A 24831-nucleotide genomic window follows, 5' to 3' on the forward strand; every position below is an offset into this window, starting at 1 on the left:
TGATGCATCGGTAGAAATGCCCTACCAGCTTGCAGACTCAGGAGAGAAAGACAAGCTTCGATCTTGTCTAATGGCTACATGTTGGGTTTGTTTCTCAAAAGGACAGAGTAATCTTAACGTACTTAATCCCTGTTGGTGGAACATATTAGACTACATGGCCTGACATCAGGAAGTTGTAGCACACAACTAAGGGGCATCCGTGGCACAGTGAGTTAAACATTGGGCTACTAATCTCAATGGCAGCAGTTTATATTACCAGTTTCTTCACAGGAGAAAGAGAGGCTGTGTGCTCCTGTAAGGGTTTGCAGTCCCAGGGAGCAGTTCGACTGTGCTCAATTGGATTTCTCTGAGTTGGCTTAGACTCAAGTTATTGGTAGAATTGAGCCTCTCGCTCATCACTCATGTACTTACAGTGAGAGTTTTTAGGCTCTTAACAGCACAATCCAATCTTTGGCTGCAGAATGATTCCTTTCCTCGGGCTGACTAGTTAGAATCTTCTCCAGGAATTTGAAAATAAGACAGAAAGAGATCAATCTCTTTGGACTGCAAGGCTGGTATAACAAATGCTCGAATTGCAAGCAGTTGTATTTTGCACCATGTGTTGGGAGAAGTAGAAGCAGCCAGACTGCAATGAGAAGGGATGGTGAAGCAGGTTCAAACAGAGATGCAGAGATTAGAGATGGCAGCAGAGAGAAGGCTCTTATGCTCCTCAGAGTTCTCTAGTTCCCGGTCATGTGAATACCGTTGCATGCTCAAAGGTTCACCCTTCATTTCTTCTCCTGTAGTTCAGGATCCACCTTGCCACAGAGGAGATGAGATTCGTGTAAGACAATGTGTGCATGACAATTCCCTGGCTACTGTATTGATCCAGTGTGTAATGATACATATGTAAATAAGCTCAATCAAATAGAAGATCTATATTCATGCCTTGGAGAGAAGTTACTCTTTGTCCTGCTGAATATGAACAGGGAAACACAAGGCACTGATTGTCCTTGGTAGGGATCTTGCCACCATAAGAGGAACTCTCCTTGGCTGGAGGAGCACGAAAGGTGGCAGCAAGAATTTTCAAAAGCTTGAGTCCTTCATGGGTTCCAAGTCTGAACTATCCTAGAACTGAAGCTACTATGTTGTTAGTTGTTGTAGCATCGTATCCACTTCAAGATAACCTCTAGGCTTTAGGCTCAAACCTATGGCCACGGAGTGGATTCTGATAGGGTTTCCTAGGCGGTGAAACTTGACAGGAGTAGATTGCTTCATCTTTCTCTCCAGAAGCAGCTGGTACGCTCACCCGATAGGGTCACCAAGCTCCTTCCTGGTGATCTCCAGTAGACCATAACTGACTCTAGGCCACATAATCTCCGCTCCAAACATCCAACTCTGTCATTGTGGTTCTCAAGCAACCCTAGAGGCTGCTGGGTAGGTATGAGTGTGCTAACCAGTTGGTTCAAGCCCATCAATCGCTCCTGGGGAGAGAGGTGAGGCTGTCGGCATCAGTAAAGATTTACAGCCTCTGAAATTCTATGTAAGGTTGATACAAGTCCATGTTGACTTGATGGCAGTGGGTTTGTAAAATGGTCATGATACATTACAGTCAAATGTTATCAATTGACAAAAAGATAGTCAGCCCATGGGCTGTAATTTGCCAACTCTTGTTATAAATAAATCAGTTTAGTTAGTTTTCTGTTACAAAGCCATCACATGTGATATACAAGTCCATTTCTCTAGCCCAGCTGCATTCTGCTCATGGAGATTCTAAGAAATCTTCTGGCCAGTACTAAAAGCCAAAATGTTGAACACAACGTGTACAGCTTGGACATGGGCCAGCCATCAACATGTAGAATGCCCTTCTTTGGGTAAATGTCACCCTGCTATTATGCCTCCACCTACTTATGAGGAAGAGTGGTTGACTATTATTGAAATTTTTGCACCAACTGCTAAGTCAAAAATGAGTAAATGGAATATTTCCCCCAACTTTGGCAGTTTGAGGTTGATCAAACATGCAATCAGTTGCAGAGAAGCAGTGAAGAAATCAAACAACTTATTGTGTTGGGTAATGTAATAGCCTACGTAAGACCTAGTTAAAATGATAAGAAGTGAAGCTATCACTTTGAGGACGAAAGTGATAAACAAAGCTAGGATATTTTCGATGGCTTCATATGCACCCTGAAAACTGGATATTGAATAAGGAAGAGCAGGGAAGAATCGGTGCCTTTGAACTATGGTACTGGCGAACAATATTGATTATACTATGGATTTCCAGAAGAATAAAGAAAACTGTCATGAAAGAAGTACAGCCATAATGTTCTTAGAAGTGAGGACGGCAAAACTTATTCTCAGGTACTTGGGTCATATTGTCAGGAGAGATGAGTCCTTAGAGCAGGACAATCCTGCTTGGCAGAGGGTCAGTGCAAAAGAGGAAGATGGATACATCTCAGTGAGATGGATTGACACAGTGACTGCCACAATGAGCTCAAACCTAGCAAAGATTCTGAGAACGAATAGGAGCAAGCAGTGTTTTGTTCTGCTGTGCTTAGGATTTTCGCAGGGTTGTTAAGTTGGGACCACTCAAAGGCAGTGGCAACCATACAAACAAGGATCCCTCCCACTGGTCCTCTTTGTTACTGAAAGGAAAACCCAAACAAATTACAACAAAACAAAACATAACTCACTGTCATCGTGTTGATCTTGACCCATAGCAACCCTATAATGTTGTTCTTGCGTGGTGCTGTCGACAACAGAGCTAAACACTGCCTGCTCTTGCACCATGCTCATAAGCCTTCCTGTGCCTGAATTCCGGGTTGTAGCCTCTGTGTCCCATTAGCTTATCAAGGGCCTTCCTCTTTTTTTTTTAACCTCCTCTTTACTTTATGAAACATAATGTCCTCTCAAACTGTCTTTGGAATTCCTCCAGTCCTTCATTTTGTTTGAACATCTGCTGTGGATGGAGATCTACCATCATGCTCTCACTAGGCCTGGCTTTGATTGGATCATGGCCACTTGTTTGGGGGCGGGAAACCCCATCTTAAAATGTTCAATTATTGAGGATTCTCCTTGCTTCTTCTCTTCCCTTCTCACAGAATTTCAGGCACCTGGTTATTCCAGTCACCCTTTAGGTGCTGGTGAAAGAAAGCCCACGTTATCAAACGCTCCACGGCATCGATGCTTTTATACTTTCCTAGAACCAAAAAACCAAACTCACCGCCATCGAGTGGATTCGACTCACAGCAAGCCTATAGAATGGGGGTAGAACTGCTCCTGTGTGTTTCTGAAATTGTAACTCTATGGGAGTAGAAAGTCCTATCTTTCTCCTATAGTTTCATAAGGAAGAAAATAAGTTAAGCATTTACAATGTACTTACAACCCCAAATTGCCCAGACACCACCAGTTCACGAATATACATAGGATTCCCAGAAGAGAAATCATCCGGATTTAGCAGACTTGCGGCCCCTCCTATATACAGAGCAGCTTAGCCTTTTGCATGTGCTCCCACCATGACCTCCATTGACCTTTTCCCATTCAACCCCCCCAGCACCCCGCCCAGTTGATATCTTCTGCTTTCTAGCTTCAAATATGCCAGGTGTCTGGTACTTTCCTAGAAGAACATAGACACTGTTATAGAGGGTACCTCCTGGACACTGCAGGGCTGCACTAAGGTTCAAGCGAGAACCCGTTTCCTTCAGGGTTATATGCTTTGGGTTTACGATAGAGCCAGACATTTATGCAAATAGTGAATGAATGGTCTGTCAGAATAGGATTAGTCCATCAATGTATGCTTCACTGCAACTGATTGGTTTCCATGAAGAAATGAGAAGAATGTCCCTCCCCTCAGTGGGTACTACTACTACTTGTTTTCTGGGTCCTAGTGCAGGCATATTGATGTCCCTTGTTCTTCTAGAGCAGTGGTTCTCAACCTTCCTAAGGCCATGGCCCTTTAATACAGTTCCTCATGTTGTGGTGACCCCCCAAACCACAAAATTATTTTTGTTGCTACTTCATCGCTGTAATTTTGCTACTGTTATAAATTGGTGACCCCTGTGAAAGGGTTGGTTGACCGCCCCCCCCCCCAAGGGGTCAAGACCTACAAATTGAGAACTGCTGTTCTAGAGACTTTTGTGATTACAGCCTAATATAGTTAGTTTATTGTGCTAACCTGGCCAAAACACACATGTGGGGTTAATTGAAGGGCGAAGGGATAAATGGCTCGGTGAGCCTCGCCTTTCTAGTTCTCGGGTCTCTTGCTTTGTGATGGTCGGACCGGGATGCAGCTGCCTTAGCCAGTTCCCTGCTTCAGCTGGCAAAGCTCACTTCCTTCAAGACATCCTCAAGAAGAAGCCACATGGACCTACCTCAGTGCAACCTTGGGAGCTGGAGCAGCCGTGTGGAGACCCCTGCCAGCTCTGAGATTCTTACACGTTCACTGATTCGACTTTCCTCCTGTAGTCGGCATCATTACGTCTGTTTTCTGAGATGGTGGAGAACTTTATGGAGTGGTGTCGGACATATGGGTTAATGGTGGGTTTGTGGGTTTGGGCATGACTGGGTTGGGATATTTTCTTGATGCGCACTTAACCTTTATATAAAACTCTCCCTTATACATGAGTTTCTGTGGATGTTTCTCTACCCAGACAAACACACAGCCTTTTCAAATGCTGCCTCAGTGCCCTTCTCTGAGAACCCAAGGCTTGGTCCTTGAGTCCTTACTGGGTACCAGGTATGCTTCAACTTCAACTTTGGTCTGGGCTCAAACTTGGTTTCCTGACATATTGATGCTGAAGAGCAATGAGAGCCATGCTAGACACATATACAGGGGCAAACGGGAGCAGAGACGCTGCAGACAGGAAGGGGGCAGATGGTGTAAACAGGATGATTCATAGAACTTTTCCGGCTTCATACTTTTGCTTTTCACTTGGCCTGAAAAATGTGTTATCTCTGCTATCACTTCCTCTTCTCCTGGTTTTTAAATTGCAGGTACACTCTAGGTGTTAGTCAAACATTTGCCGGCTAATTGACAAAGAGAATTAAGACCTTAGTAAGTGCAGTTACTTTTCCCTTCATATTTGCTTTTCCATATTGATTGCTATCTGGTCAAACTGGACTTTGAAATACTGGGCAATGAGAACTCAACAAAGTGGATTTGCTCAAGCCAATAACAACAGGCTGCACAACATGTGCCAACCTTGTGTTGGAGGGGAAGCCACAGAAATGAACAAGGGTCAAAAGAAAGGAGCCCTGGTGGCAGAGTGGGCAGGGGACTGGACTGCCACCACAGAGGTGAGGGGGTTCCTGTGAAGACTTAAATGGCCTCGGAAACCCACAGGGGCATTTCTACCCCGTCCCATGAAGTCATTCTGAGTTGGACCCAGCTTGGTGGCAGTGACTTTAGCTCTAAAGAGCCATAGTGAGTGACTGTAAAGATTGCATGTCAAATGGGTGTCATGTAAGGGGGAAGAATTCCACGGTGCGCTGCAAGATGACCTAGCTTCCCAGGAACACAGGGGAAGCAGAGTGTGAGATGCTGGAGGAGGGTCCGTGGGGGAGCTCTTGGCAGAGTAAAACCTCACTGCTATCCAGTCAACTTGGACTCACAGCGATTTTATGGCACAGAGTCGAACTGCCTCTGGGTTTCTGAGACTGCAGATCTTACAGGAGGAGCAAACCTCCCCTTTCTCTTTCAGAACGGTTGGTGGTTTCAAAGCACTCGGAAGAGTCAGTCAGTTGTAACCAGTGGAGGTGGGTGGGGGATGGAGAAACCCCATGAACAACTAGAGAGAGGGGTGAACTTTTGATCTACATGCATCACCTAGGCTTCCAGTACTGGCTCTCGTCCCTTCACAGGTGGTTGTCAGTCTCTTGAAACATCACCAGCAGAATGGTGGCATTGCACTTAGTTTGCACTGCAGAGTAGAGTTTATTGAACAGTGCGCTGGCAGAATCTTAAACGAAAGTTGAAAATACCACACTGCATATGAGTCAGTCCCATTCTGCATGCAAAGTAGCTAGATGTTTAAACTAGCTAGCCTTTGTTCCATCCCTGGTATTGTCTGCCTTTCAGATGCTCAAGAGTAGCCTAAATTGAAAATTCTATCACAGTGAGGAATTCCCCCCCCCCCCATAATTTGTTTATAACACACTCGAGTAATGGGCAAGCTACTTGCTCCCTGGGGTTCTCCTCCAAGTACATCCACATTCCAGAACGGCGAACCTTTCTCCTGTTGCTACTAAGAGCCCTAAAAGCCTGGGAAATCAATACATATCATAATTTATCACTGACAGATTAAAATTTTCTATTGATTTCTATTGAGTGGGAATCTGTGCCCCTCCCCAAGGAACTTTATTGTTTTAACAGACAACTAAGCAATCAGTTATAATTTCAAGTTTTGAAAAGCTTTGGCAACAGCCATTATGAGCACACAGAAGAAAAAAAACAGGAGCCCCCGGATAGCTTCAGAGTCTTGCTGAGAGAGACAGAAGTGAATTTCCCTGGCCTGCCTGGGTCAGTTGGGTGTCTGAGTCCCCTGAAGCACACACCCTCTCTTTGATCATGGATCTAAAGGGCTGGCTGCGGGGGCCACCATCCATATAATGGCTGTTGTGGTCATCTGTCTCGGCGAGGGTCTCTCAGGTCCTTGCTAACCTGTGTCATCACAGAAGATGTCTCCCATCAACGGTCCCTCCTGATGGCATGCCCAGAGCAAACGAGTCAGTCGGTTGTTTGACTGTGAGCCACAACGTTTTCATTGGCGAATTTTCTGAAGTAGAGCTTTTCCTCCCAGTCTGGAAGCTCTGCTGAAACCTGCCCACTGTGGGTGTTGCCGTTGGGATTCAAAATACCAGTGGCATTGCTTCCAGCTTCACAGGAATACACGAGCCACCACAACATGACCACCGGACAGGCAAGCGGTAGTCAGGTCGTGAAGCCCTGCCCAAATGTGCCCCAAACATCAGAACAGACCCCAAAGGGAGAGTCCCGAGCTCGTCACTGGTGAAGCGTGCCCTTAATTATGTGAGTCTCCGAGGCAATAGGAGGAGCTAATAAGCGAGGAAGAGAATGGATCCCTCAATCTTTCATTCTGCACAAGAGAACACCATGCCAGACATTTTAAGCCCAGAGAAAATAAATTATGATCAGAAAACTCATAGAGAAGTATTGTACTTCGGAAAGGCAGACTCCTAAACATTTCCCTGGCCGCCTATAGGAACCTTTACCTCCCAGAGACCCAACAAGGAGTCTAACTGGTCAGTTTTTCCTACCGAGCACCATTTTCTGTCATTGTTCTCTGTATTCAAAGAAACTTCTGGCCACGATGTTACTATTCCTGTGTATGAGTCTGGCAGAAAGCCCTAAGATGTGACCTAATTTCTAAATAGCTTGTCCTGGTGAGCTATACTTTGTAAACCTGCCTGTAGTGTATGACTCGACCCTACAGACTTTGTGAAAGCAGTCAGAAGAGCAAAGGAGATTTCCACCTGAGATGGCTCACTTAAAAAAAAAAAAAGCTCATGTCCATTATCTGAAGAGATGATGTAGGAACCATGTACTCTCTTTTCTTTCTGAGAGAAGGGCTCCGGAAAGCCTGGGAGTGGAAGATCATTAAGTAATTTGTTGTGAACTCCAGAAGGGTACATTTCGATATATTTATAAGCATTCTAGCCAGGGAGGAGGGGGGTGCTTCTTGTATGTCTTATCTTGTCTTCTACCCTAAGTGGCTCTTGAAGTTAAATGATAACATTGCATTATTATGCTTAAAAGGGAAGGGTGCTTCCTAGAAAAGGCATTTACTAAGCTCTTAGGGGACTGTTGTTTGCTGATCCAATGACAGAAGGCTTTCAGCTTTCCTAAAGAAGGGGCGCTGAAAGAATGAAGGGTCACCGTGAAGCCATGGAAAATCATAGAGGCAAATATGGGACAAGTTGTTGTATGCCTCACATAAGAAGAGTAGGGGCTGGGAAAATGATCCCAACCACGGAGAGAGGAACAAAGAAAAGGAAACAATGATAGCACTTGAGTTCAGCAGTGAGATCCCGGCTTGGTCAACCGTATCGCTGGGCCTTGTTTGTTTTTACTAGGCCATCAGTTGAGAGATTCTAGATGGTCTTTTAAGTTCCTCCTGGACCTGTAAGTCTACCTCCATGACTTTGTGTTGACATCACGCTAGAGGCACCTGGAGATAAAGGACTTGCATGCATTACCATCGCTTAGAGGCAATTGTTTTGTTAGCACCTGGAGATAAAGCTTGTTTTGTCATCAGCTCCACTTCACAAAAGAAACGAGGCCAGAGGTACACAGATCATAGGAGGCAGAGGTGGGATTCCAACCCAGACAAACTGCCACCATACCTACTGCTTTTAACCTTGACAGTGTATTGCCTTTCTACTTTTACGAATTTTCTGGGCAACGAAAGGATAGTTGTTTCCTTGTTTGCAAATCATCGGCAGGAGGGGATCCTTTAAAATCCTTTCTTTTCTCATTATTGACCCTGAAAGGGGAAGTAGCTTGAACCGGGGTCGTAATTCAATGTCAAAGATGAGCAGCACACACCTTACTCAGCTAGCTTAGCTGCAAGTGCTACAAGCTCTTTATTTCCCAGGGTTCAACCTGTCTAGGTGAGTGCCCTCCATCCAGGGCTGACAGCTGAAAGGTAGCCTTGCAAGTATTAGGCTGCGGCATCTAGGATGCCCGTGCTCGTTTGGAACTTGAGATGCTGGGAGTCGGGGTAAGTGCCAGGCTGCAGACTGTAACTTCCTCTTATCTTCTTCCAACAATTTTTCCCACGCCCACATGCCTGGTATTCAGTATCGCTTCCTGGTCTGCACGCTGCCTTTCCTCAAGCTGACTAGTAAGTAGCTTGATGGAAGAAAATATCTGGTAATCTGCCCTCTGGGAAATTCTAGGGGTCAGTTCTATGTATGGGTTTTGACTCAATGGTGCCTAATGACAACCCCAACTAGCCCTTATAGGCAAGGTGGCAAAGGGTACAGGTGGGTTGCCACCATAATAATTCAGCATATCTACAGCTCACCTGTGTCAACTCTCTCTCCCTCTTTTTTTCCCCTTGATATGACCTTACGTTTTAAATTAAAATTCATTTTAAAAAGGAATGTTGGAGAAGTTATATGGTTGGAAGTTTTCCATTTTCCATGACCCATTTGGAGCTCTTTTGTATATGGAAAGAGGTATGGGGCAAGGTTTAGACTTGGGGGTATATTGATGTCTAATCATTTATTGAGAGGACCATCCTTCCTCGCTGCATGGCTTGTGCACTTTGGCCCTTCTCGGGAGTGAGACCAAGGCCTCAGCTCCTCTTAATTGTTAGCTGGGGAGCCAACGTCGGAGGGCGAGTCAAAAAATATTGCTACCTGGGTTTCAGGTCATGCGGGCACTCATTTCCCCCCAACAAAATGCTGTTTAAAGCCGCCTCCCTGCTCAGTGGGTGGCTGCAGACCAGTTCTCGCAGCCACGTACCGTCTTAGTCTCCCTAGGGGGCCTCTAAAAGAAGAGGCCTGATCACAGTGGTTTCTGTAGGATCTGATTGGCCAGTTCAAGTCAAAGCTGAGAGGTCTGGAAGGTTCCGGTGACTCTTACAGGGGATCCCACTAGGGTAGTCTTGATAGATTTTCTCAAAGAACATAAAGTGATCACGGGGTTTATTCCGAAAGAAATGGGAAATAGCATCGATGGCCAGGAAAGTTCCTCGGTTTCCCTCCCGAGAGTGCACCTGCTTGTCCTCCGAAGGGAGCAAGGGCTGTCCTATGGGGATTTCCCTGGGCAGCCTTCCACCTCAGTCTGGATTGCTCCCTGTCATTCTTCCTTTCGTCTCCCAAGCTCCAAAGAGCATTTCAAAGCACAAAGATGTGAGTGCTTTTAAGAGACCAACCTGCCGTTTGGCCATGGTGTAAATCGAAGAGTTCAGAATTTCTCTGAGGTTAGGTATTTATTTATTTAAAAAGTACCATTGAGTTAATTCTGACTTATAGCGACCCAACTGAGTACAACTGCCCCTGTGGGTATCTCAGACTGTGGTTCTGACTCATAGAGACCCTATAGGACAGGGTAGAACTGCCCCTGTGGGTGTCTGAGACTATAAATCCTTAGGGTGGTGGGAGGGTGGTGGAAAGCTTCATCTTTCTCCTGCAGAGCACCTGGTGGTGCCCTTGAGGTTAGCAGCCCAAGACATAACCCATTAAGCTAGCAGGGCTCCAGGGAAGGGTTAGAGAGATAGAAATGCTCTCTTCAGAAGTATAAAGACCTAGATATGGCAAAAAAAAAATAGCATCAAATTTTGATAATTGTGCTTAATAAAGGTTTCTTTGATTCTGTAGCAATGCTTTTTATTCACCTTCCTACAAGCAGCCACCCACCTCTCTTCAACTACTATCACTTCAAGAGGCTCCTGCCCCATCCATTAACTCAGAGGTTGTTTCCCATGTCTTTGGACATTTCATGATTTCATGGCCCCATCTCTTATTGATCTCTCTTTGGTCACTTCAACTTAGTAATCAAATCTCTCCCCTTTCTGAGCATTTACTTAATACCCAGCATGATCTCTGGATTACCCCTATGTTCTCTCCTTTTAAACTAACCTGCGCTTGGTGTCCCAAAGGTTACAACTTACAAAATGCTTTTGAAATTTTATAGTGAGGGCTGTAAGATTGCAGAAGGCTTGGATTGCGCATAAGAGAAATGGGTGGGTATTCATAAAACAATGTCACTAGGGACATGTCCCAGTCAGGATTCAGTATCAAAGGACTCTTGTAAATAATGATTTCCCACATATGGTTCCTGTTTGGGGAATTCCGTATATGTACATGCCAAATCATATATGTGACATATATGTGACCTACCTACACAGTTATCTAGAGTGGTCTTTTGGGGGGACTTGTAACTATAACTTCTGCTATACTTAATTTATAGACATACTTTTATAGTTATGTTATTGGGAAAATTTGCTATTATAGGACCTTGAGGGATCAGCTGAGATTTATTGTTTTTAATCAATCAATGGCGGTAGCTTGGAACATTGCACTGAAAAATATTGCCAGGTTGAGTTCAGCACAACAGGTCGTGGGTTAGGCATGCTCACTCTGGGTGAGGGCGGAAGTAGCATGGGTAGGGTGTGCTACTGAGTTGAAGATTAGGTTACTTTCTTTCCTAGATTATTAATAATACTTTTGTACTACTTCTAGCCACTGAGAGAACATATTGGTACTTATGGATACATATGTTGAGTATATATTGAACCCCAAGTCTCTCTCATTGCAACTTCCAATCATTTGTTCTCACTCTACCATTTGGAACGGCATAGATCATATCCCGATCCGCATCACAGCCCTTCACATATCAAAGATCGTCGTTACGTAATAACAAACACCACCCTTTCTTCAACTCTTGTGGTCTCTGGATCTCACACTACCCAGGATGGTATTGGACTTTTCCTTGCGCCCTTTCAAGTGCCCTACCTAGGAAAGGATAGCATAGTTCAGATAGGATTTGACTCACCAGAAGGCAGTGGGACTCTTTCATGGTGGTTGAAATATACTTACTGTTTGTAAACTTCAGTTTGCCCGGAAGACATATGACTTAACTATTTCACATTGAACTTTCAAGAAATGAGAATTCCTATTTTGGGGAAGGGGGAGTATGCACTACTTAATTCACTTCTTTCCTAAATTTATATTTGAATATTTTACCTTTAAAACGGTATCATCACAATAACTGCTCATTCTTAAGTGTCTGCTCTGGGTGCTCTAACTGTGGTTGCTTTGATAGCTAGAGACAGAGTCTAGTCCCATTTTAAAGATATGAAAACAGAGACTCCGAGATGCCTCAGGTCACACAGCTGAGCCCGGCGTCAAATCCTGTCCTGCATGGCTCTAGTCTTTGCCTGACTTTGTGGGTCTCACTCATTTTTCAGGGAAGAGATCATTTTCAGTCTGAAAGGTACAGGGGATCCTTACTGCCATCAAGCTGACCCTAACTCTCTGTGACCTGATAGAGCAACGTAGAACTGGTCCCTAGGGTCTCCAAGCTTGTCATGGGAGCAGAAATCCTCATCTTTTTCCCTCAGGATGGCTGGTGACTTCCAACACTGACCTTTCAGTTCGCAGCCCAATGCAACCCACGACACGACCAGGTGTCCTTCTCCTTGTGTCAAGAGATAGGTTGTTGTTTTCTTTCTTTCTTTTTCTTTTTCAGTATTTTATTTGCTCTATTGCAATGTACAACAACAACAGAAGACAGCAAATCCACGCCCTAAAAAAGGTCCCCCTGTACGATTTATACAGGAGGTGTACATCTACTCTTTTAGATGTGCTGGGAAGTCTCTTCATTCATAAAAATATCAGAACACTCAATAGGAATATTGGTGTATATATAGTTAACCTCCGACTATGCCACCAATAAAGCATGGAACACATATAAGGCTCTTTCTTTCATTCTTTTTGCTGTTTAGCTCAGGACATGCACCGATTCAGGCACAAAAGACAACATTAGATCAAGGCAGAACGTGCACAAATTTAAAAGCAGGCACACGGTCCCATGTAACTGGATCACTCTTACTCTTGCCTTCACGCTTCCATGGGCCCCAAAGAGCGCCTGCCTACCAATGGCACCTTGAGTGTGTGGAGCGACATTGAAAGACTTGCTAAACTGCTACAAGCCGCAGTGACCTCCCTTGATAAACTTGACCTCTTCTAGAGTAGCAACTTCGGATTGGAGTTTTTCTGCAGCCCTTCTCTTTGTAGTCTTCAAAAGCCAAACCAGCCTCCCCCTTGCCTTCCTATGGCAAAGCCCATTGCGCCCCTTTGACACCAGGGGCTCGGTGCACAAGGCCGACATGAATATTCACCAGGGGGCGTGGCCCCGCCTGCGTGCGCGGCTCCGGCAGCTGGGACCCGCTGAAAGGGCGCGCCAGCTGCACGCCCGGGGAAACAGTTCTCATTTTGTGTGCTGGGCTGACAAGATGTCCAGCCTCCAGGCGGCTGGAGACGGCCACATTGTGCGTGTGCGGGAGGGGCTGCGCCAAGACGAATGGGCTTTACTGAGGCAAGGGCCAGGAGCTTTAATTTGGGGGGCCCCAAATCCCTGCTGCCCACCTGCCGGGGCATGTGACATTCCATTGATAAATTCATGCATTATTCTCTCCAGGAGTTGGTCCCCTTTTTAGAAGACAAATAGCCCTTGTGTGAATAATAAGAGCCTTTTTATCTTAGGGTGACGCCTCCTGCCTGGCCATTCTCTCCAACGCAGACTTTTCTTCTACCTTCCTGGCTGCTCGCTTTGGCTTTAGAGCATCGGGCCAGCTTGCCTCAATCTCCCTGCCGCCCTGCCTCCAACTTCATCTTTTATTTTATAGTATTTATTATACAATTGTATTCTATTATAGGATCACAAAAACCAACCAAGTCCACCGTTACTGAGTAAATTTGCCCTCCTACAGGGCAGAGGAGAATGGAGACAGAAAATATTTGTGGGAGCAGACAGCCCCATCTTTCACCTATGGGGGTGGGCAGCCAAACCCTTACACTGTGTGCTGGGCTCCTGGTGTGGTAGGAGAGTGATTAAGAAGCAGACATCTGGGTTATCAAATTCCAGCTTGACCGCTCGCAAGCTGTATGTACGAGCTTGGCAAGGTCGTCTCTTAGGCCTCAGTTCCTTCATCTGCAAAATGGAGGCACTAATAATAATAATAATAATAATAATAATAATAATAATAATAATAAATAATGATGATGACATCAGTCTCTCTGTCTCTCACACACATACTCTGACCGAACCGTCTCTGGCATGTTCTAAGCACTCAATTGAGCGTTCATTGTTTTTGTTACCTTTTGAGCTGATCACATCTGGTGGAAGATGGCTGCGTGGAAAACAGAGAAGCTGACCAGGACAAATACTGCTGGGATGTGGAACCCTTTTCAGAAGCATAGTGTCCAATAAGCCATGTCTACCAAACAAGCTTTTGTGCTTGTTTATATTTAGGTCTGAGACCCAGAGCCTAGTCTACACACCACTGATTCTTAAAGCAATAGGACCTCCGGCTGGTCCTGGGAACAGCAGTTGGACTTTCACTTGGGAGGCTTCAGCTTGTGAGGTCTGAGCGCTTGCATCTTCTACTGACACATCTTTCTGGCTTTGCCTTCTCTTGTCTTTAAACTCCAGCTGAACTGGTTACCCTCCTGGTGGCACTCAGGGTCTGGACTCTAGCCCATTCGATCGAGGAAATGATGCCCATTTGGACTGTCTTATCTTTCAGTCTCTCCTGGCTCTGTTTACCCCCCCTCTCCCCACAACCGGATGAATGCCCATTGCCTCCATTGGCTACTAGCTATCGCATTCTTCATTCAGCTTCCTACCCTGCTGTAGTGGGTACAGGACCTGCGCTCACCACCCCATTTCGCCCTCTGTGTACATCAGCAGGCACTTCTCAGTCCCTCCTGTGGATAGTTTGGGACAATGAGCACATTCCTGACAAGAAAGCAATGAGAAGAAAAGCTATGACACTCCCAGTTCAAGATCGCTCAGAGGAGGTCTGGGTTCTTCCTACTCATTCTCTCTTATCCATCAGCCAGAAAGTGAGAACTCTAAGCCAGTGAGCTGCAAGATGGACTGACAGGATCCTCAGTTTCTGCTGTGGGAAAGCGGCTCAAATTTGCCTGAATATTTTTTATGAGAAAAACGTATTGACATTATGAGGTTGGATTAATATATATATATATATATATATATATATATATATATATATATATATCCTAACCTCAGGATTATTTTCATTCAAAAAGGATCTTTGCAGCTGGTATTCCAGTAAAGCTCTTTGCATCAGATCATCTTAGATGGCCTTGGGCCCTAAATCCAATGGTTGTGCCCTTATACTAAACAGAAAAGGGGAAGATCCACAGACACAGAAGGGGAGGACATGTGAAGACAAATTGGCATTGGAGTTATGCAACTACCAATCAAGAAATGCCAAGGATTGCCAGCAGTCTCCAGAAGAATCCAGGAGACAGGCTCAGAACAGATCCTCAATCAGAGCTTCCAGCAAGAACCATCTTACCAATACCTTGATCTTGGCCTGTAGAACAGGAGAGAATACATTCTTACTGTTCTGAGCCACCAATTTTGTAGTAACTTATTAAGATCGCCTCAAGAAACGGGTTGTTGTTATCAGTTGCCATCAAGTTGACTTTGGCTCATGGTGACCGTAGATCTAAGAGAAGGAAATGTTCGAACCTGCACCATCTTTATGACCTTTGGCATATTTGAATCCATTGTTACTGCTCTTCTGTAGTGCCCTCCAACTAGAAGAGACCTCACCTTCTAGTACTACATTCAACCCTAGTCTGTTTCATCCAGAATTTCGTGGATTAATTTTTAAAAGTACCTTTGAGGCATTTCTCCCTAGTCCAGAATCTCCACTGTAGTTTGTCCGCCATGATTGACCCTGCTGGTATTTGAAACACTGGGAACATCACTTCCAGCACCGTCGCAGTACACAAGGCAAATGGTATGACAAACTGATAGATGGGTGGGGCAGAAAATGAATACGTAGTTCATTTGTTTCTTCGGCATTGCCTGTCTTATCCTGACTAGTAAGACGCATGCCATGTGCGCTCTCATGCTGACAACTCTCTTATCACACTATGTCACTTGGCTTGCCTCCCTGCCCCTCCCCTTGGGGGTCTCTTCTTTGCCCCTCTAGCACTGTGCTCAGATAGCTGGCCTGGGGGATCGCCTAAATCTTGGCTACTGTGCTCAGATAGCTGGCCTGGGGGATCGCCTAAATCTTGGTTCCAGTAAGGAAAGGGGGACAAGAAAGAGGAATAACTATTTCTGAGAAAAGGAGCTGTAATGGGTACACTGAGTTGAAGAATGGGACATCAAGGCAGTGTTGTCCAGAATGCTGTGTCCAGAATGCTGTGTTCAGAGCTATGATCTGAAGCTCAGGAGAAAGCTTGAGCAAGTCTTGGGGGGTCATGAGCATGTATGGAAAAAGGGATAAGATCAAGGGTAAGTATATGAGTAAGATAAAGAGGAGATGGGAGCTGGGACTTGATGGCAACCCACATTTAGGAGAAGGCTTCTTTGTGCTCCTCTAGATAAACTTTGCATCCTTCTTGGCCATTCAATATTGGATGTGACATCTGGGGGCCCGGGGCTCGTTTGTGGGTCTATGTCTACAAATGTAACATTTAATTTTGAAGAGAGCAGGGGACTGTGCTGCTGAGAAGACACAGACATGCCTTTGAAGGAAGGATTACTTGTCTTTATTGAGAAAATTTCTCTGTAAATGTCGAGCTTTGATCACGTGAAAGGAAACTATAAAATTGCTAAATTTAATTTAAAAGCCTGCCCTGGCTGTCTTTCACCTGAAGTCTCCTGACTTCTCTCAGCCTAATTGAGTGGGAACGTTGCAAGGCTTCTAACTCGCTTGCCTTTGTTTCGGTTTTCATTTTCTTTCCATGATAGCTCCCTCAAGGCAATTCCTAAACTATTCTAAATGCTCATCATGTGACCGCAGCTCTGCCGGGGCAGCTGGACAGCTGTGACAAGTCAAGAGAGGTGGACTTGTTACATATATGTCAAGACAGCCACAAGATCATCGAGGATCTTTCTATACGGCTACTGCTCGACAGGGAGAAACCTAGAGGCTCGGGGTCCTTTCTCTGGAGTAGCTTGCCCTCAAAATATCCTTGCATTTGAAAATCAATTCCACCAGGGAAAGAAAGGGCTTTCCCTTTGGTACAGAGAAGCAGATGATTTCGATGTCAAATGGAATTCCAATAAATGGTGCTGGTTTAATGTAAGTTTTGATTGAAGATAAGAATCCCCAAATGTGTTTTCAGTAGCCAGCCTGGGTCACAAAGTATGCTGTTGTATCCAGCCTTAAGTAGCCCAACTCTTTCTTAAATCTTTGCTCAAGCTTAAGAGTATGTCACATCTGTCCTTAATCGTGGGCGCCTGTAATCAAAACAGTCCACATGGGGCATGATATACTACCATGTGGTATGTGGTGTATTGATGAGCATCACGTAAATAAAAGTCATCATCAGGGGAGAGGGAGAAAGAGAAGTGAAGAGAAGGGTGGGGAGCAGACGATCAAAGACCAGCCTGCCCTGTGTCAAGGACATTGCCCCACAGTGACATCTACTTATGAGCTGTTCAAGTGCATTTTTCTCATACTGAAACAAACAAACAAAACCCCGTCCTGGTGAGTTGCAGATTGACTGCCCAGTGCATGTGTTTATTAATTATTTTGGATCTCATCTCACCAACTTGGCGGGAACCTTCATCTAACCTCTAGATAGATGAGGCTCTGCTGCCCTTAGCTGAATCATTGCTGGAGCCGTTGATTTATTGACTGCTCTCTGTGTACGGTATATCCTGTTGGGGTTTATAGAAGAGTAGCTTCAAATTCCACATTGACTTTATAAGGAGGTCGTTATTCTTTTCTGTTTATAGCTGAAGAAACCGAGTCTTGGGGAGGACCAACATGCTGCTTGAGGTCACAGCTGCAAAAGGGATCGAGCTGGATTCAAATCCAGGATCGTCGTCTGCCTCCAGAGCTCACGCCCTTTCGCAGAGCCCTGGCTGCTTCTCGGCAAGAGCCTTCTTCGTGTCATCTCTAGAGGGTTTCCTCATTAGGTCCTGGAATGCATTTTGGGAAGCTGAAACCTATTAATTGAAGTCAATGAACACTTATTGGGTGCCAACTAGGTGCAGAACCTTGGGGCAGATGGAGGCACTGTGGTCTGGCCAGTGAATGTACACTACTGGACATTTCTTTTGGCTTTGCACTTTTGTGCAATTCCATCCCAAAGTAAATTTTTTTTATCTCTACTTTGAAGATTGAGGTGGACCTGACCAAGCCCTGGTATTTCCATTGCCTCATATGCATGGGAAAGTTGGATATTGAATAAGAAAGACTGAAGAAGAATCGACGCATTTGAAAGTATCAGGGACTGTCAGAAGAACCAGCAAATCGATCTTGGAAGAGACACAGCCACCAAGGACTTCATGTCATATACTTTGGGCATGTTGTTAGGAGAGGCCAGTCCCTGGAGAAGGATATCAAGCGTGACCCTTGACAAGATAGGTTGACACCGTGGCTGCAATGATAGGCTCAGATGTAAGAACAGTTGGGAAGATGGCTCCGGACCAGGTGGGGCTTGTTGTGTTGTACATAGAGTTGCGAGGAGGTGGACCAACTTGATGGCCCTTAACAAGAGCAACAACATCCACAACAACACGTTTATTCAGCACATCTCTGCGTGCCAAACTTTATTCTTAGTGCTTTATCATCCTGGCCCCCTAAGTTGACAGTGAGACATAACACATGTCCTCAGTTTTCTTAGGACATACTGGCACCCATTGCCATGGGGTGGACATCAGTTCCTCGCACCCTCCTGTGTGTCAAGGCAGAGCTGTGCTCCATGGGGCTGCTGGCTGTTTGGGATCTGGGGAAGCAGGGGACAGGAGGGGGTGGGGCGAGTTATGATCAATGACCAGGCTTTTCCTCTGCGGTGCCTCTGGGTGACCTCTGACATGCGTATTTTGGGTTATTGCTGATCACATTGACCGTTTGCACCAGCCAGGGTTGTGGTCCCTACAAAAATCTTATGATTATTATGCAGCCAGTCTGGAAAATGACCTCATCCTACTCCGCCAAACTGGTAACATTTATCCAGGGAAGAGTTTGGCATGGTCCCTTACAGGCCATCTGGTTTCGGAGAAGCATACTTTAAATTTAAAATACGGTGCCTGATTCAAAAGTGGGCCTTCTCCCCCAGGGGATCGCAATAGTGACAACAGAACTTTTGCGTGTTCTGGGTTCTCTGTCAGTGCATAAGTGAGCCTGAGACTGAGCATTCGCGAGGTTCCCAGGTCAGATTGCCCTGGCTCTCTATGAAACGACTCATGTTGCTGTGGGAAAACTTGAATCAAGCTTCCATCAAGCTTCTCCCGGCTGCACCCTACTCTCCAAAGGTTGAAATTGTCTCTGCTTCTATTAAACTCATTTCCTTACATTTTCCCTTTGGGATCTTTTCATAGGAAGATAGCTTCCCTGGACTTGGCTGTGAGCAGTACCGCTGTGGATGGGCATTTTGACATGAATGCACCTTTGGTTTTCTGAGAGGAAGAAGAGTTTTCATTTAGTCGTGAATCTGGAGTGGAGTCCAATCTCTCGGATTGGAGTCCCAGTCATCGATGTGGGTAAGCTTTCAGATGTGCAGACGTCTTAGGGATACAAGAGGAAGATCTTTGTAGAATGGGAGAAGCCAAGTAAGTGCTGAGAAGAATGAGTAGCCCCATGGGCCAGAGGAAAAACTGCTGGAAAAAATAGGCGTGATCTCATGAGCATTCTAGGAAAGTGACAGTGCGGGTCTCCTGATTGGACGCCATTACATTTGAGCAGCGCCCATTTCGTAGAGCGGTTGGCTTTATGAAAATCACATAAAGAAGTGATGCAGATTCCCTTTTAAAAATGCTTTCAAGGCGATACCTGACACATCACAGACAGCGAGACCTGACATCGCATTAGGAGACCACACTAAATATCTGTTGTTATTATTAGGTTCTGTTGAGTCAGTTCTAGCTCCTAGCAACCTCGCGTACAACAAAAGGCAACCCTTGTGTTCTTAAGGGTGAGTCTTTTGTTGCAGCCCCTGTGTTGATTCATCTCGATGAGGGTCTTTCTGTGTTTCAGTGTCCCTCTCCTTTACTAACTCTGATGTCCTTACTCAGGGACTGGCCTCCCCTGGTAGCATGTCCTAAGTATGTGACAAAGAAGTCACTTCTAAAGAGCATTCTGACTGAGAACTTCTCTCCAGGCAGACTTGTTTGTCCTTCTGACAGTCCAAGGTATTCTCAATAGTCTTCACCAGTACCATAATTCAAGCGCATCCATTCTTCACTCTTCCTTATTCATTGCCCAGTGTTTACATGCATAGGAGGAGATCGAAAACACCATGGTCTGGCACGCCTTCATTCTCAAAGTGACATTTTTGCTTTTTAACCCTTTGAAGAGATCTCATGCAGCAGATTTACCCAAGGCAATGCATCCTTTGATTTCTCGATGCTACTTCCACAAGCACTGATGGTTACCATGAGCATTCACGATCGACCCAGTAAAATGAAATCCTTGACAGCATCCATACCTTCGCCACTTATCATAATGATGCTTATCGGCCCAGTTGCCCTCAGCAGGCAAGGTCGTGCCCGAAGTATAGCAGAGATTGTTGCTGAGCCTTCCTCGCACTCCAATGCGTGTTCTCCTTCATGTTGTCAAGCTTCTTAAATTGTTTGCTCAGCATACAAGCTGATTAAGTATGGTGAAAGGATGCAACGTGATAGGAAACTTTCCTGAGTTTTAGCCCATTCACCACACCCTGGTTTGGTTTGAAGGACTACCTCTTGGTCTATGTATTGGTCTATGTCAAAGGAAATACAGTGTGGAAGTTCATTGTAGCGTAGTAAGATGATCACCCAATTGCATCAGATCCACACCATCAAATGCCTTTGCATAGGCAATGTGTTAGTCTGGGTACTTTAGAGAAACAAATCCACAGAAACTCATATGTATAAGAGAGAGTTTTATATAAAGGGAAGGTGCACATCAAGAAAACATCCCAACCCAGTGCTGCCCAAGCCCACAAATCCAACATTAGCCCATATGTCTGACACCAATCCACAATCCATCTCACAAAACACATGCAATGATGCCAACTGCAAGAGGAAAGCTGAATCAGTGAACGTGTAAGCATCTCAGTGCTGGCAGGGGTCTCCACATGGCTGCTCCAGCACCCAGGACTGCATCGGGATAGGTCCATGTGGCTTCTCCTCACGGAAGTCTTGCAGGAAGTGAGCCTTGCAAGCTGAAGTAGGGAACTGGCTAAGGCAGCTGCACCCTGGTCCGACCATCACAAAGCAAGAGACCCGAGAACTCAAAAGACCCGAGAACTCGAAACCGAGCCATTTATCTCCCCGCCCTTCAATTAACCCTACATGTGTTTATTGGCCAGGTTGGCACAATAAACTACCTCAGGCAATAAAACAGAAGTAAACACCTTTCTGGTAGTCTTTGTTTTCATCTGAGATCTATCTGACACCAGCAAAGATATCTCCTATCCTAAATCTGGCTTGAATTCCTGGTAGCTCCCTGTTGACGTGCTGCTGCAACTGTTGTTGAATTATCTCTGGCAAAATTTTACTTGCATGTGACATTGTTCACTAGCTGTACGTTTTTACTGCTTCCCATATCATCTCATTATCTGAGATGCCGTTGCTTCTCGAGGCTGGCCACTGCTGAAATTCATTCATCACAATAAGATTCCTGTCACTGGAAACATCACGTGATATTCCAGCATTCACTTTTCCCTTCGTTAGACCTTGAAGCTTGTTGTTTACGGAGCCAGTGATTCCTCATTCTTCTCAATTTCTTTTTTAAGAAGCCCAGTAGTGTAGTGAGTTAAGAGTTGGCCTGCTAACTGCAAGGTTTGTGGTTCAAACCCATCAGTGACTCAGTGAGGGAAAGATGAGATTTTTCGTTCCTATGAAGAGATTGTTAAGTCTCAGAAACTGTACTTTGTCCTTTGAGAGCCAGCAGTGCTTTTGGTTTAGTAAAAATTATTATTGTTCATTAGTAAGTCATAGTAGAAATGACTTCATACTAATATTAGAAGCTCTTTTCTCTTTGGACTCACACAAGCCTTTAAATGATGTATTTGACCTTTAGGAGCTAAGAACCCCAAAGTACTGAATGTCCCATGATTCCATTAAAAATGTCTAGATTTCTAGATTATCAAAGACTGTAACAGGAAATATAGGATGGAAGTCCATGGTTGCTTCACAAGATGATCGTTCAGTTGCATAAATGGAAAATCTCCCAGGGCTAGAAGAAATACCATGATAAATATTTAAAATGTTCACGGTCAAGAATATAGGACAAAGGCGCTATCACTCCCAGAAGGTGCCTTCAGCATTTCTTTCAATTTAGCATCTCTCACCTTTTTCTCCTTCGACTGAAGTAGATGAATAAAGGGTGAAGTGAGTCAATGTAAGTAAATAAGACTGCTGCTCAAGGTTAATATTCTTTGACGTCCTTAATTGTGCACTGTGTCTTGAAGGACAGTTATGGTCTCTGGCCTGGGTAAATCTCATTTGTGAATCCAAAGTGCAACAGGATATATCCGTCCCTATAAATTAATCCCCCAAATAATTAAGAAAGTTGAGGACCATCCCAGAAACTCACAGAGACAATTCCACCCTGACCTAGAGAGTCGCTATGCGTGGAACCCACGTGATGGTAGTGAGTTTGGTTTGGCTTGACTCTCTGTCGCAAGATTAAAGTGGGGCTAAGACCTGACCTTCAGAGGGTATGAGCCAAGTCTTCCCTTTGCTTTCCTTGGAGACATCTTTAAGACTTGTAGAGGTGGGACTTAAGACACCATCCTTCCTGCTCCTGCAAAGAGCTGACCTCTTGGGAACTCACAGAGGCAGTTCTACCCGGTCCTATAGATTTTGCTGTGAATTAGCATCAAGTCGATGGCAGTGAGTTTGTTTTCGTTTTGGTGGTCAGCCGAAAGACAGATCACACCTCCATCAAAGCCATTCCCCATCATGTTCGAGTCATCGGGACACAGAGAAAAACCACAGGGCCATTTGGAAGAGCAGGTCTAAGAGCTCTGCCTGAAGTGGCAGAGGCCACCGAGATCAGAGACTGGCTTACAGAGTCGAGGAGCAGCGCTGAGCCTATACCTTCTGCTCACCTGGCCAGAGACGGTGGAACTCGGGGGAAAAACGGTGACAGACAGGTTGGCTTCCTGACCCAGGGATGCAAAGGCCAAGGGAACATGTGGCTGAGAGACTGAGAACAGGAGGGAGTCTTGGGTGCTGGCTGAGAAGATTCATTGCGGAGGACCAATGTTGTTTAGTGTTGTTTAGTGATCCTGACTTGTAGTAACCTATTGATTTCCCGAATACACGCCCCACCCCTTAATCAGGAGTATTGTCTGTGAGTTCAGTGTGATCCAGTAATGAATTACTGAACCCAGATAATTGGTGTCAGAATAAGTGAAGTAGGGGGGAACATAGAGGCACGTGTGACCCCTGCCTGTGGCCATCGGGAAGCCGGAGGAGGTCAGATATGGCCACCTCCACTGCTGTTGACGGCGATATTTCCTCCAAAGTGGACTCTCTTCTTTCTTTAGAGTTTCTCTTCACTCTTTCTTTAGGAACTGGAAGATCAGATGCTCAGTGTAATTGTGGTGCGCTTCCCCAAACGATGTAGGTTGTATTGTGGGATGTGAGTGAGCAAAGCTTGAATGACAAAGTTCCAATCTGACTGACTTCAAGCTCTAATGTGCTTGGGAAATTTTAGCAGTTTTATCTCAACAGGGTCTAAGAAAATCAAATTCAGCTTAGAGCTTTGTGTTCATATTTTCACAACAGCCATAATCTCTCATACTTAAACACACAGACACACACAATAATATAATACATATTATTTTCAAATGGGGTTGATTAAGAATGAGACAGCATTCCCCAAACTCCAAATCACACTCACTGCCATCGAGTACATATGGGACAGGGTAGAATTGTCCCCTGTGGGTTTCTGAGACTGTCGCCTGTCTTTCTCATGCACAGCGGCCGGTGGCTTCTAATGGCTGACTTTGCAGTTAGCAACCCAAATCATAACAGCTTTGCTACCAGGGTTCCTGGAGACGATATGAGATCACCACGATTTTGCTGGGAAAGAAAGTTCTGCTTTGTGTATAGATGACACAACTTACAACCTTTGGGGCCTCTTTGAAAGATAAATAGACGCACAGGAGTTACAGGTGAAACAGGGCTGTAGGTGCACTTGATAGGATCGGACCCTCATATCAAGTTTCTGTCATATCACATTTTGCAACAGGTTTGAGCCCACAGAAGCAGGCTTCTGGGAGACAGAGTTTAGTGCAAGTTCGGACTCCACAGATGTAGCAGAACCGCTTAGCAAACAAGGGAAGAAGCATCACTTCCCAGCATTTAAACGTCATTCATCTTTCAAAACCGCTTTTCCTCTTCCTACCTGGCACCATTTAAGATAACAAGCAAATGCCCAGATGAATGTGGAATTATTTATAAGAGCAGACGACCAACCGATGTGGATTGGAGAGAAGAAAAAACAAAGCAAGAAAATAATAAGGCTATTGAGACTGATCGGGTAAAAGGACATAAGAACATGCGAGTGAACAGTTTCTCCAGAGATTTACGCCCCCAGGGATGCTGCAGGCTGGTACTTGGCTTATGTAGCTCCTCCTTTGAGAATAGAAACCACACCTGGGGAATTCACTGTACTGTATTATCTAACATTGTATTTATAACTTTCCTGCAGTTCCCATAAGCAGTGTAATTTAGCTACAGATGTCTTCGTGATCAGGATCACAGGCTCTGACAGCCATGTTTTTAAAGAGAGCTGATTTCTAGTAGCTCTTCGATGTTTGACAATTTGTAATCTTCCGGCTCTTGCCTATTCACTATTGTATTTTTACAACAGGCGACGTCAGCCCTGACAACTCGCGTTAGAGGCTCTATTTAGTGCTGTTTCCAAAAGCAGTATCTGAAGGCTGCCTGTATCTAAGGACTTTCTTGTTCTTTTTTTTTTTTAAATTCAGATGTGAATGGCCGAGGTCGTGTGTAGATTTTTGGCGAGGAGCCGATCTGAAATCTCTATGGCTACCACAGGGAATGGGCTACAGAAGAACCCAAAATCTTACAAGGGGCCATTCTCTTTTCAGAAGGTTGTTCCATGTTGGAGATGTGCTCCCCAACCCTTCCTGATAAGCCAGCCAAAT

Source organism: Tenrec ecaudatus, chromosome 17 (genome assembly GCF_050624435.1).
Source record: "Tenrec ecaudatus isolate mTenEca1 chromosome 17, mTenEca1.hap1, whole genome shotgun sequence".
NCBI lineage: Eukaryota > Metazoa > Chordata > Mammalia > Afrosoricida > Tenrecidae > Tenrec > Tenrec ecaudatus.